We start from the raw sequence: 14,633 nt of genomic DNA on the forward strand, positions 1-14,633 counted from the left end.
GTTTTATGCTCACGTCTCGATCTCTGTGTTTCTGGACACCCTATTCCATGGGGCAGGTTTGCAATTGGACGAGGCGGGTGGATCCAAGAGGGGCTAGGCAGTTGTTGGCCAGCTGGAGCTTCGCCTAGGTTTTATTCTGTTGTTATTAGATTGATTCAGCTGTTCGATCTGGTTGTATAATATTTGAATATTTACAGATTCCTTGCCTTGGGATTGTATATTGTTTATGGTTTCCGCAGTTTTATTCTGATATCCGTTTAATTAAGTTAATTGCATGCCTAATTTATGTTTAGTAGGTGATCCAGGTAAGAGTCACTACATTTATGGTATCAGAGCATGCATAGTATTCTTGGGATTTAGACTCTGCATAAGGTAACCATGAGGTGTTTTTGTAGATGGCGAACTACGATGACCAGAGTAGCCATGGTAGTGGAGGTGGACGCTGGGGAGATGACGATCGTGAGCGTCGTCGGGACCGTCATCATCATCGTTGTGATGAGGATCATTTCACTGTACGGCGATTTCTGCAGATGGGTCCTAAGCCCCTTGTTGGAGGTGAGTCTCCGGAGGATGCGGAGAACTGGTTAGACCGTATGGAGACTACTTTTCAGACTTACCACTGCACCGAGGAGCAGAAGATGGAGACCCTTGGCTATCTTCTAGATGGGCGAGCCTGTAGGTGGTGGAGGTTTAATTCTGCACCCTTTATTGCGGCGAGAGGAGTGGCCGCCTGGGCCGAGTTCCGCACAGCTTTTCAGAAGCTGTATTTTCCTCCTGTACTCCGTCAGTCGAAGGCAGGTGAGCTACTGAGTCTGCGACAGGGAGCCATGTCTATTGATGAGTATCAGCAGAAGTTCTTTGATCTGCTATCCTATTGCCCCGAGATTGCTGACAGCTATGGGATGAAGTATAATATGTTCCTTCAGGGCCTTAACCCTGAGATCCATGACCGTGTGGCAGTTGGCGACGACATGTCCTACGAGGGTTTGGTGAGTCGTTGTCACCTGGCGGAGGACAGCATTCGGCGGAACAGGTCTTTCCCTCAGTCGAGGCCTGCTAGTTCTTTGGGTCCCCGTGCCCAATCTTTCAAGAAGTCTGGATCTACTTCTTCCTCTGGTTCTGGAGGTGTTGTCCATTTCGGTAAGAAGGACAAGTGTGATTATTGTGGGAAGAACCATCCGACCGACCGTTGCCGTAGAGATTCTGGAGCTTGTTTCTGTTGTGGAGAGACTGGTCATATCCGGAGGGATTGTCCACTATCTGGGGGAGGAGGTTCTGGTTCTGGTTCAGGATCTGGTTCTCAGGTTACCGTTCAGCAGAGGTCACAGGGATAGCCTGCTGGGAGTTCTCATTTGAGGCCACGAGCTTCTGGCCAGGTGTTTGCCCTGAGACATGATCAGGCAGTGGAGGAGAATGAGAAAGTCATTGCAGGTATATTTCTGCTTTATGGTATACCTGCTCTTGTACTTATTGACACTGGTGCATATCATTCCTTCATTTCTGCACATTTTGTTAAGAGGCATAAGTTACCATGCATTGCACTAGACGTAGTGATGTTTGTTTCTACTTCGACGGGCCAATCTGCTTTGGCTAAGCGTCTAGTGATGGGTTGCCCTTTAGAGTTCGAAGGGAACATTCTGTTAACAAATCTCATGGTCCTGGTGATGGACGACTTTGATTGCATTCTGGGAATAGATATGTTGACTACCTATCGAGCTTAAGTGGACTGCTATCAGATATTAGTACGCTTTCATCCGGAGGGGAGTGAGAGCTGGTTTTTCTATGGAGAGGTAGGGCGACCCCCGATTCCTTTGGTATCAGCTTTGAGAGCCTGTCGAGCTCTAGAGTCTGGCGTGGAAGGCTACCTTATCTATGCAGTTGATTTGCCCGCTGAGAGCATTGGGATAGAGAGCATTCCAGTCGTGGATGAATTTCTAGATGTATTTCCTGATGAGATTCCGGGTTTTTCTCCTGCTAGGGAAGTCGAGTTTGGCATAGAGTTGATGCCGGGTACTTCACCTATTTCTCGAGCACCGTATCATCTGGCTCCGTCAGAGATGCGTGAATTGAAGAATCAACTACAGGATCTTTTGGACAAGGGGTACATTCGTCCTAGTGTATCTCCTTGGGGAGCTCCTGTTCTTTTTGTAAAGAAGAAGGATGGGTCGATGCGGCTGTGCATTGACTATCGGCAGCTGAATCGAGTCACTGTGAAGAACAAGTATCTGTTGCCTCATATTGATGACTTGTTTGATCAGCTGCAGGGCATGTCAGTTTACTCCAAGATTGACTTGAGATCTGGGTATCATCAGATGAGAGTCCATGATCAGGACATAGCCAAGACTGCATTCCGTACTCACTATGGGCATTACGAGTACCTAGTGATGCCATTTGGTTTGACTAATGCGCCGGATATGTTCATGGATCTGATGAACCGTGTCTTCAAGGAGTATTTGGACAAGTTTGTCGTGGTCTTCATTGACGACATCTTGGTGTATTCGCGTAATACGGAAGAGCATGTTTCTCACTTGCGGTTGGTACTGCAGACTCTTCGAGATGAGAAGTTGTACGCCAAGCTGAGCAAGTGTGAGTTCTGGATGGATCGAGTGGTCTTTCTTGGCCATATCATATCCAGGGAGGGGATTTCTGTTGATCCAAGCAAGATTGAGGCTGTGCTTAATTGGTCGCGTCCGACGACGGTTGCTGAGATCCGTAGCTTTTTGGGTGTAGCTTTATTTTGAATTTCTCTCAGCTAGCTCAACCTTTGACGTAGCTTACCCGCAAGGGTGTGGATTTTGAGTGGTCCTCCGAGTGTGAGGAGAACTTATGTGAGCTTTGACGGCGGTTGCCTTCTGCGCCGGTGTTGGCATTACCGTCAGGATCTGGAGGGTATGTGGTATACACTGATGCTTCTCTTCAGGGGTTAGGTTGTGTCCTGACTCAGAATGGGCATGTGATTGCATACACTTCTAGACAGCTGAAGCTTCACGAGGACAACTACCCAGTCCATGATTTGGAGTTAGCAGCCATTGTGTTCGCTTTGAAGATCTGGCGTCATTATCTGTATGACAAGAAATTTGAGATCTTCACCGACCATAAGAGTCTCAAGTATTTGTTCACTCAGGAGGAGTTGAACATGAGGCAGAGATGTTGGATGGACTTGCTTAAGGACAATGATTGCAAGATTAAGTACCATCCGGGAGCTGCTAATCTCACCGCTGATGCATTGAGTCGCAAGGTGCGACTATCCGCACTTCAGACTTGTTCGATGTCTAGTGCAATCAGTGACTGTTGTACTTTGGGATATACCTTCAAGCATAAGAAAGATATGCAGAGTATCCAGATGTTTGCGATATTATCTGAGCCAACTTTGTATTCGCGGATTCGAGATGCTCAGATGTCTGATTCAAAGACACAGCGTTTAGCTCGTCTAGCTAACGAGGGTAGCTCGTCTGGATTTCACTATCAGTCAGATGGCTTTCTGTGTTTGTCTGTTAGGCTTGTGATTCCGCAGGATGTAGAGTTGCGAGAGGAGATTTTGTCTCAGGCGCATCACACTAAGTTGAGTATTCATCCTGGGAGCAACAAGATGTACAAGGATCTACGTACTCGTTTCTGGTGGAAGGGAATGAAATGCAGTTTTTATCAGTTTGTTTCAAGATGTTTGGTGTGTCAACAGGTCAAGGCAGAGCACCGACGACCTGGAGGATTGCTTCACAGTCTGCCTATTCTTGAACGAAAATGGGAGTTTATCACAATGGACTTTGTGACCCATTTGCCGGTATCCCCGAGGAACTGTGATGCTATCTGGGTTGTGGTTGACCGACTCACCAAGTCAGCGCATTTCATTGCCTATAGCAGGGAGTACAATGTGGATCGTATGGCTCGGTTGTACATTCAGGAGATCGTTCGACTTCATGGAGTGCCTGTGAGCATTGTCACCGATCGGGACCCCAGGTTTACTTCTAGATTCTGGGGGAGTGTTCAGCGTGCGATGGGTACTACTCTCAGTTTGAGTACTGCCTATCATCCGAAGACTGATGGTTAGTCAGAGCGCACTATCCGTACTTTGGAGGATAGGCTTAGAGCGTGCGTCATGGATTTTTGTTCAGCCTGGCAGGATCATTTGCCATTGATTGAGTTCGCGTACAACAATAGCTATCATACTAGTATTGGGATGGCACCTTTTGAGGCATTGTACGGGCGACGTTGTCATACTCCACTCTTCTGGGAAGAAGTGGGGGAGAGACAGGCTGAGGGACCGGAGTTTATCCAGCAGGCGGTAGACATTGTTGATCAGATCAAGAAACGGATTAAGACTGCACAGGATCATCAGGCCAGCTATGCTAATACCAAGCGTAGGACTTTGCAGTTCGATGTCGGGGAGAAAGTGTTTCTGAGAGTGTCACCTTTCCGCAAGATTCTCATATTTGGCCTTAAGGGCAAGTTGTCTCCCAGATTTATCGGTCCGTTTGAGATCTTGGAGAGTATTGGAGATTTGGCTTATCGACTAGCTTTGCCACCACATCTCTCCAGTATTCACGACGTGTTCCACGTATCTCTGTTGCGACGGTATGTGGCGGATGAATCTCATATTCTGCAGTGGTCTGAGGTTCAGATGAGTAAGGATTGACTTATGTTGAGAAACCTATTCGTATCCTGGATTATAAGGATAAGGTTTTGTGGAACAAAGTCATTCCTCTGGTTTTAGTTCAGTGGCAGCGCCGAGGCACTGAGGAAGCTACTTGGGAGCTTGAGGACAGGATGCTTGAAGACCATCCTGAGTTGTTTTGATTTCATTCTTAAGTTGTATTCAGTTGCGAACTCTGTAAATATTTGATTTGAATAAAGAATGTTTCTGATTTCTGTTTTACATTCAGTACTTAACATCAGTTTTCGAGGACAAAATATCTTAAGTGAGGGAGAATGTAGTAGCCCGTAACCAAAATCACTAATTAGGGAATTAATCATAATTACTTGGGAAGATTTCGGAAGCTCCGAAGGTGAGTTCGGAAGCTCCTAACAGGATCGGAAGCTCCGGTGGTATTAAGTCAGGCATGACGTGTGATTGGATCGGAAGCTTCGATCAGGATCGGAAGCTACGATCACCCCTATCCGAAGTCAACAAGTGATATTTTGACACGTGGCAGATCAGGATCTTCGGAAGCTCCGATGTCAGGATCGGACGTTCCGATCGAGGATTGGAGGCTCCGATCGTTGTCTATAAATAGAAGGCCGAAAATTCATTTTCAATTGCCAATTCCGGATTTCCTCTCTACTCTAGTCGTATTTGAGTTGTTCTAGCCTTCCTAGGCTTGACCCGAGATTCGTCGAGGCGTTCGATAGTCGTAGCAGAGTTGTGCCCAAGTTCTGGAGGCATCGACATCAAAGGGCTAATGACGGACGAAGGTATAGCTTTTGATTCCTATAAATATTTAGGAGTATGCAATAGCTTAGTTAAGGCTTTTAGAGCACTTAAATGATAGTAGTATCATTTGGCAGTGTAGAGCAGACTATAGGCGTGGACCTAGAGTTGGTAGAGCTTGCACTGATTTGAGGTACGAAAGTACTGTTCGAGATATCCTGACTGAGTATGCATGTATTATGTGACTGCATGGTTTATATGTCATTGATTTATGCTGCATTCATTTGCATACTGAGCTATCTCCTTCGAGATGTCTGTTAGTAGGGTTTTTTCCTATCCTGTTAGTGGTTGGACTTCCATCGATTTGGGTCCGGCATATCCACTGGTATTATGGTATGGGAGCCACCTCCTGAAGTGACGGCACAGCGTGCTACATACTAGGGCCCGGTCTGTCTCTGTTATCTGATCTTTGACTTCGAGTTATAGAGAGTTCACTTTGCATGCATGTATACTCATACTCTCGTACTGAGCGTTTTATGCTCACGTCTTGTACTCTATGTTTCTGGACACCCTATTCCATGGGGCAGGTTTGCGATTGGACAAGGCGGGTGGATCCAAGAGGGGCTAGGCAGTTGTTGGCTAGTTGGAGCTTCGCCAAGGTTTTATTCTGTTGTTAATAGATTGATTCAGCTGTTCGATCTGGTTGTATAATATTTGGGTATTTACAGATTCCTTGCCTTGGTATTGTATATTGTTTATGGTTTCCGCAGTTTTATTCTGATATCCGTTTAATTAAGTTAATTGCATGCCTAAGTTCTGTTTAGTAGGTGATCCAGTTAAGGGTCACTACATGATTCATGCGGATCATGAGTCTTTGAAGCATCTCAAAGGACAACAAAAGCTGAACAAGAGACATGCCAAGTGGGTGGCGTTTGTAGAGACTTTTCCCTACATTATCAAGTACAAGCAAGGGAAGGAAAACGTGGTAGCGGATGCTCTATCACGAAGGTATGTGCTTCTATCTACTCTAGATTCTAAGTTTTTGGGATTTGAGTATGTGAAGGAGTTGTATGCTAGTGATCTTGATTTTGGTGAAATTTATGCGTCATGTTTGCATGGTCCAAAAGATAAATTTTTCATGCATGATGGATATTTGTTCAAGGAAGATAAGCTATGTGTGCCTAAATCGTCTATTCGTGAATTACTTGATAGAAAATCACATGGGGGTGGTTTAATGGGACATTTGGGTGTGGCTAAAACTTATGATACTTTGCATGAACATTTTTTATTGGCGACATATGAAGCATGATGTTGAGAATATTTTTGAGAGATGTGTGACTTGTAGGAAAGCTAAGTCTAAGACACAACCACATGGATTGTATACTCCACTTCCCATTCTTATTGAACAATGGGTAGACATTTCTATGGATTTTTTTTTAGGATTACCAAGGTCTAAGAAGGGGAGGGATTCTGTGTTTGTGGTGGTTGATCGAATTTCAAAGATGGCTCATTTCATTGCATGTCATAAATCCGATGATGTATCTCATGTTGCGGACTTGTTCTTTAATAAAATTGTTAGATTGCATGGCATGCCTAGGAGTATTGTGTCTGATAGAGATACTCGTTTCTTGAGCTACTTTTGGAAAACATTATGGTGCAAACTTGGTACTAAACTACTATTTTCGACTACATGTCATCCTCAAACGGATGATCAAACTGAGGTTGTTAATAGGACGTTAGGAACTTTGTTGCGTGCTATAATTAAAAAGAATTTGAAGAGTTGGGAAAAATGTTTTCCATTTGTTGAGTTTGCATATAATCGTAGTGTGGCCGTGGACATGCGATTTGGGTGACGGTGGTCGCTTTGGTGGGTCCCAGTGCGCCCTACGGGAAAAAAGACCCGAAAGACCATCTCCGGGTTGGAATTTGAGCATCTCCGTCTCTTTGACCGAGATGCGCGCTGTAGGTATCGAGACGAGCTTCACATGAGCAGGCTGAAGCTCCCGTAACTCTTAGCCGATCAAAAGTTATGTCCGTTTAAAATTGCAGCGACTGTTCCTTCGATCCGCAATTCGAGAGACAAAACAAGAAAGAATTCATTCACTATTGGGTGCGATCATACCAGCACTAATGCACCGGATACCATCAGAACTCCGAAGTTAAGCGTGCTTTGGCGAGAGCAGTACTAGAATAGGTGACCCCCTGGGAAGTCCTCGTATTGCACCCCTTTTTCATTAATTTTTTTTTTTATTACTCGTACTTCTTGTTCCTTCGATTCCTCGCCGTCCTCTTTCCGACTCTTACAGTCCAATCCTCGGATAGAAAAGATGCAATAGACTGAATCACACGACGTGGAAGTGCGATCTGGGTGACGCGGGCCGCTTCGGTGGGTCCTAACGCGCCATACGGGAAAAACGACCAGAAAGACCATCTTCGGGTTGGAATTTGACCGTCTCCGACTCTTAGACCGAGATGCACACTGTAGGTATCAAGACGAGCTTCGCGTGAGCAGGGTGAATCTCCCGTAACTCTCAGCCGATCGAAAATTATGTCCGTTTGAAAGTGCAGCGCCTGTTCCTCTGATCCGCAATTCGAGAGACAAAACAACAAATAATTCATTTACTGTTATGTGCGATCATACCACCACTAATGCAACGGATCCCATCAAAACATCGAAGTTAAGCGTGCTTGGGCGAGAGCAATACTAGGATGGGTCACCCCCTGGGAAGTCCTCGTGTTGTACCCCTTTTTCATTAATTTCTTTTTTCATTACTCGTACTTCTTGTTCCACCGATTCCTCGCCGTCCTATTCCCGACTCTTTCAGTCCTATCCGCAGATAGAAAAGATGCAATAAACTGAATCACACAACGTGGACGTGCGATCTGGGTGAGGCGGGCCGCTTTGGTGGGTTTCAGCACCCCCTACGGGAAAAAAAGACCCGAAAGACCATCTCTGGGTTGGAATTTGAGTGTCTTCATCTCTTAGACCGAGAAGCGTGTTGTATGTATCGAGACGAGCTTCGCGTGAGCTGGCTGAAGCTCCCGTAACTCTCTGCCAATCGAAAGTTATGTCCGTTTGAAAGTGCAGCGCCTGTTCCTCCGATCCGCAATTCGAGAGACAAAAATATAAAGACTTAATTCACTGTTGGGTGCGATCATACCAGCACTAATGCACCGGATCCCATCAGAACTCCGATGTTAAGCATGCTTGGGCGAGAGCAGTACTAGGATGTGTGACCCCCCTGGGAAGTCCTCGTGTTGCACCCCTTTTTCATTAATTTTTTTTATTACTCGTACTTCTTGTTCCTCCGATTCCTCACCGTCCTATTCCCGACTCTTTCAATCCAATCCGCGGATAGAAAAGATTCAATAGACTGAATCACGCGACGTGGACGTGCGATTTGGGTGACGGTTGCCGCTTTGATGGGTCCCAGCACGCCCTACGGGAACAAAAGACCCGAATGACCATCTCCGGGTTTGAATTTGAGCATCTCCGTCTCTTAGACCGAGATACGCATTGTAGGTATCGAGACGAGCTTCGCGTGAGCAGGCTGAAGCTCCCGTAACTCTCAGCCGATCAAAAGTTATGTCCATTTGAAAGTGCAGCGCTTGTTCCTCCGATCCGCAATTCGAGAGACAAAACAAGAAAGAATTCATTCAGTATTGGGTGCGATCATACCAGCACTAATGCACCGGATCCCATCAGAACTCCAAAGTTAAGCGTGCTTGGGCGAGAGCAGTATTAGGATGGGTTACCCCCTAGGAAGTCCTCGTCTTGCACCCTTTTTTCATTAATTTATTTTTTTATTATTCGTGGTTCTTGTTCCTCCGATTCCTCGTCATCCCATTCCCGACTCTTACAGTCCAATTCTCGTATAGAAAAAATGCAATAAACAGAATCACACAACGTGGACGTGCGATTTGGGTGATGCGGGCCGCTCCGGTGGGTCCCAGCGCGCCATACGGGAAAAACGACCCGAAAAACCATCTTCGGGTTGGATATTGACCGTCTCCGTCTCTTAGACCGAGATGCATGTTGTAGGTATCAAGATGAGATTCGCGTGACCAGGATGTAGCTCCCGTAACTCTCAGACGATCGAAAGTTATGCCCGTTTGAAAGCGCAGCGCCTGTTCCTCCGATCCGCAATTCGAGAGACAAAACAAAAAAAAATTCATTCAGTGTTGGGAGCGATCATACCAGCACTAATGCACCGGATCCCATCAGAACTACGAAGTTAAGCGTGCTTGGGCAAGAGCAGTACTAGGATGGGTGATACCCTGGGAAGTCTCAGTGTTGCACCCATTTTTTATTAATTTCTTTTTTTTATTACTCGTACTTCTTGTTCCTCCGATTCCTCGCCATCCTATTCCCAACTCTTTCAATCCAATCCGCGGATAAAAAAGATTCAATAGACTGAATCACACGATGTGGACGTGCGATTTGGTTGACGGTGGCCGCTTTGGTGGGTTCCAGCACGCCCTACGTGAAAAAGACCCGAAAGACCATATCCGAGTTGGAATTTGAGCATCTCCATCTCTTAGACTAAGATGCGCATTGTAGGTATCGAGACAAGCTTCGCGTGAGCAAGCTGAAGCTCCCGTAACTCTCAGCCGATCGAAAGTTATGTCCGTTTGAAAGGGCAGCGCTTGTTCCTCTGATCCGCAATTCGAGAGACAAAACAAGAAAGAATTCATTCCTTGTCGGGTGCGATAATACCAGCACTAATACACCGGATCCCATCAGAACTCCGAAGCTAAGCGTGTTTGGGCGAGAGCAGTACTAGGATGGGTGACCCCCTGGGAAGTCCTTGTGTTGCACCCCTTTTTCATTAATTTCTTTTTTTATTACTCGTACTTCTTGTTCCTCCGATTCCTCGTCGTCCCATTCCCAACTCTTACAGTCCAATCCTTGTATAGAAAAGATGCAATAAACTGAATCACACGACGTGGACGTGCGATCTAGGTGTTGCGGGCCGCTTTTGTGGGTCCCAGCGTGCCATACGGGAAAAACGACCCAAAAAACCATCTCCGGGTTGGAAATTGACCGTCTCCGTCACTTAGACCGAGACGCGTGTTGTAGGTATCGAGACGAGCTTTGCGTGAGCAGGCTGAAGCACCCGTAACTCTCAGCCGATCGAAAGTTAAGTCCGTTTGAAATGGCAGCGCCTGTTCCTCCGATCCGCAATTCGAGAGACAAAACAACAAAAAATTCATTCACTGTTGGGAGCGATCATACTACACTAATGCACCGGATCCCATCAGAACTCCGAAGTTAAGCGTGCTTGGGCGAGAGCAGTACTAGGATGGGTGAACCCTTGGGAAGTCCTCGTTTTGCACCCCTTTTTCATTAATTTTTTTTATTACTCGTACTTCTTGTTCCTCCGATTCCTCGCCGTCCTATTCCCGACTCTTTTAGTCCAATCCGGGAATAGAAAAGATGCAATAAACAAAATCACACGACGTGGACGTGCGATCTGGGTGACGCGGGCCGCTTCGGTGGGTCCCAGCTCGCCCTACGGGAAAAACGACCCGAAAGACCATCTCCAGGTTGGAATTTGAGTGTCTCCATCTCTTAGACTGAGAATAACGCTGTATGTATCGAGACGAGCTTCGCGTGAGCAGGCTGAATCTCCCGTAACTCTCAGCCGATCGAAAATTACGCCTATTTGAAAGTGCAGCGCTTGTTCCTGAAAGAGTGGGTGCCCCTTTAGCCAACTTGTGGCTAAGGGCTTTTATGACTCTATGTATAAACAATCTTTGTTTAATATGATTTACATTTATTAATGGCATTTTCTTTATCTTTCTTCATATTGTTATATTGTGATATACTATTGTTGTTTTGATAAAGACCTTGAATATACTATAGTGTAAGTAAGATGAGATAGTGAATAAAGAGAGATCACTATTATGAAACACATCTTATAGTCACTATATATTCTAAATAGTTCCTAGTCAATTGAGCCGTCCGCTAATAAGGATAAGGATCGCTCGAGATTGAGACTAGCATTTGTGATGCCAAGTACCATGTTTCATTGGTAATGAACATGGAGATGTTCAAAGCATGCAAATGGATATTCATATGATGAATGATCGAACTACCATATTCGAACTTTCCAAGTGGTTATTATTATTTGAGTGGATAAGTCCGCGGTTTTGGTTGTACACCATTAGTCCTTACTACTTGAAACATCATTGGGACTCTATATGCTAGTACTGTACTTGGACTCGTTTACCGACTCTATGGGGTCATCAGATGTCGGGATTGGGTACAGTAACGACACATATATGAGTCGACTCTTTGTTGTCAAGGATTCACCACACGCTTGCGAGTATGGATATCCTATGCGATCTGAGGTGATATTAGTGTGACAAATCTCTGGCCAGAGTACTTGATGTGATTTAGGTTACTTGGTTTCCTAGTAGCACATGCGATGTCACTATTTGAACTTCAAGATGCGTTGCATAGTTATCGAATCTCGAACGACTCTCGATGTACCAATGGTTGTTGATTCGATTGGGATATATGGATGAAGGGACTGTACTGTACGCTAACCAAAACTTACTGGTTCTTGCAGGAACTATCAGTGATACCTAGGGAATCATGGGGCGATGTTGCTAGATGCTCTTACCATGATTCGTTGGGCAAGTCGGAAATCGTTGTTCCGAGTCACAAGGAATTGTGAGCCCACGGCTAGCTGTATCCCTGAACCATTGAGGGTCACACAAGTAATGGATTACTAAACCCCGTTGAGATAGTTAAATTTAAAGAGTTAAATTTGATGAAAGAGAAGTTGGACTTCTTAACTAAAGGGAGTGGAATTTCCTAAAATGACATAGGGATGGAAATTTTTAAAAATCACTGAATTCGGATTTAGAAAAATTATCTTGACTTTAAAAGGTGCAGAAATGGTTTCTGTGCACATTGGTGAAATCGGTTTATCAATCGGAATCATGATGGATTTTATATTAATTTCTACAATAACGGGCTTGGCTTGTTGGGCTTAAGTTATGGATTGTGGGCCCTAAGGAGTTAGTGTCCTAATACAATTATAACTTAATCCAGTCTAGAAATTATATATATATATGTGTGTAGGTTTCGAAAATAATAATTTTTTTATCAAGCAATTTTCGAAAATCACACTTTATATTTTCTTAGGGGAATTTTGAATTCCTCTTTTCCCTTTTGAGAAAATTCAGTCTGTGATTTTTCTGAAAAATTACATTTTGAATTGACAGATCAAATCTGTTTATTCTCTACGATAAACATCTGATTGATTTCTAGTGCAATCAATCAGAGGGTTTCTGTTTTCTATTCGTGGACCTAATTCCGGAGATTGATCGAGCGAGTAATCGGTTCCCGGGATTTACAACAAGAGCAGATTAAATCTGTTGGAGTCCATAATCAAGCCTTAGCTTGAAGAGGTAAAAATATTTTAATTGTGAATTTATATTTTTACTTGCAAGATTTTAATCGTTTGGATTTGATACCCACGATATGGAATCGTTCCATATCAAAAAATAAAATTTTTAAACTTCCGCTGCTCCGGGTATCACATCCGTGTGATCAGAGAACGCATGGTCCAACAGTGGTATCAGAGCCAGGTCGTAATCTTTGATCAAACGATAAAATTAATCGATTGTACAAAATTTTTAGCCTCGGTTTTTGGAAAACAAAACGAAAATTTTAAACGAAAATTTATGGGCAACACGGGCAGCGATGGTCGCTGCCTAAGGGCAGCGATCCAATCCCTGCCAAGGGCAGCGAAGGGCTGCCCTGCCCCACGTGGGGGCGGGGCTGCCCTGGAACGTCTCGGGCAGCCAGAAAAAAATTAAAATTTAATTTTTTGGATTTTTTAAAATTTTTGAAATTTTTGTTTTTGGTCCGATCGAAAATTGTTTTTGATTGGTCCACGAGGCATCGGATCAAATTATTTGAGTCCGAAATTTTTAAAATTGATTTTTGGATAAACTTGAATTTTTGGAAAATTTATAAATTTTATCCGTTAAATTAGATTTTATAAAATTAATTATTTTGGTACAATTGATGATAAGATATGATCTTATGAAAGGATAAGATAAAATTTGATTTTGTCTTTTTAATTATGATGTCATTGCATGTTATCCAATTATTTAATTATTTAATTAATTATTGGATAAAAGGATGATTGATTGCCATGGCCAATATTGTAGGTGTATGTTAGGTTGTTTACATTTGGTTTTATTGTTGTTGGGTTTTATTAATGGTCTTGGTTTATGGCCCAATTTGAATTGTCATTTGTAATAAAAAGTGAGCCTGGTTTATGGCCCGTTCCCACCCTTAAATATGTATCCCCTACTTGTCATCGAAATTTATTGTAAATTTATTAGACTTAGTGGGAGATAAAGATTTTAAGACAAAGGTGGGCCCAGCAGACAATAAAGACCGAAAAAATGTAAATTGGAAGCTCAATGTAATATGATTGCATTGCATACTTGCTATCACCTAGGATTGGACTTACACTCGTGATTGGCAACCACGGGTCGATTAGTGATTGGGATCGATCATCCTTTAAATAATATATGATATTATTGTTGTATGCATGTTTAGACTAAATTGTATGAATCCCGCAAGCATACAAATATTGCATGATGAGACAATTTTCAAAATTAAAAATCCCTCATTTTAAATATGATTTAAAAATTGATATCAAGATAAACAAAAGAGAATTTAAATATTGTTTAAATGTTCCTACCTTCCATCAACGATCAATGTATGATATGCTACCCGCGGGCACGGTCCGGCTCATATTATTGGGGGGGCCCGTTCGTCGGAAAGTTGTACATTGGATCGACACATGTTGTAAGTTGGGTGGAACTCCCATGGGATTGGCTCATATTATTGGGGATCCACATGGCGACCGTCCATCACAACTTAATATTGATGGGTCATCTTGACATGTCACATTAAACGGCGTCATATTATTGGGCCCTTATTGGACAATAGGTAAAAACATGGGGGTTGCTTTGGAAGCAATTGGGCTCTACCTTTTGAAAATTATGGTTGGTTGATATTATTCGGGACTATAGTTTGTCAATTGGACTCCATGTTCCCACTAAGGAAACAAGTTTCCCGTTTTCACTAGAGGGTAGTGAAATCGTTAAAATAGTGGGAGTGAAATTCATTTAATTAAATTTCGCCATATTTTATGTCTTAGTAAATTAATTAAACAATCACTGATTATTGTCTGTTTCTTTTCAGTATTTCATTACAATGAATTCGCGAAATCCA

General features: G+C 43.6%; 5 non-coding genes and 2 pseudogenes across 5 annotated transcripts; all 7 read left to right on the plus strand.

Annotated features, from left to right (window-relative positions):
* Positions 1-7,473: 7,473 nt before the first annotated feature.
* On the plus strand, positions 7,474-7,592 carry LOC140868503 (5S ribosomal RNA). Its single transcript, XR_012145917.1, has one exon. It is a non-coding gene; the product is annotated as a 5S ribosomal RNA (ribosomal RNA).
* Positions 7,593-7,992: 400 nt separating this feature from the next.
* On the plus strand, positions 7,993-8,111 carry LOC140869757 (5S ribosomal RNA; annotated as a pseudogene).
* A 401-nt stretch (positions 8,112-8,512) lies between these two features.
* On the plus strand, positions 8,513-8,632 carry LOC140868572 (5S ribosomal RNA). The gene has a single exon (XR_012145983.1). It is a non-coding gene; the product is annotated as a 5S ribosomal RNA (ribosomal RNA).
* A 398-nt stretch (positions 8,633-9,030) lies between these two features.
* On the plus strand, positions 9,031-9,149 carry LOC140868156 (5S ribosomal RNA). The gene has a single exon (XR_012145585.1). It is a non-coding gene; the product is annotated as a 5S ribosomal RNA (ribosomal RNA).
* Positions 9,150-9,549: 400 nt separating this feature from the next.
* LOC140869396 (5S ribosomal RNA) lies at positions 9,550-9,668 on the plus strand (annotated as a pseudogene).
* A 400-nt stretch (positions 9,669-10,068) lies between these two features.
* On the plus strand, positions 10,069-10,187 carry LOC140869834 (5S ribosomal RNA). The gene has a single exon (XR_012146827.1). It is a non-coding gene; the product is annotated as a 5S ribosomal RNA (ribosomal RNA).
* A 400-nt stretch (positions 10,188-10,587) lies between these two features.
* LOC140869255 (5S ribosomal RNA) lies at positions 10,588-10,705 on the plus strand. The gene has a single exon (XR_012146638.1). It is a non-coding gene; the product is annotated as a 5S ribosomal RNA (ribosomal RNA).
* Positions 10,706-14,633: the final 3,928 nt, after the last annotated feature.

This window comes from Henckelia pumila, chromosome 4 (genome assembly GCF_033568475.1).
Source record: "Henckelia pumila isolate YLH828 chromosome 4, ASM3356847v2, whole genome shotgun sequence".
Lineage (NCBI taxonomy): Eukaryota > Viridiplantae > Streptophyta > Magnoliopsida > Lamiales > Gesneriaceae > Henckelia > Henckelia pumila.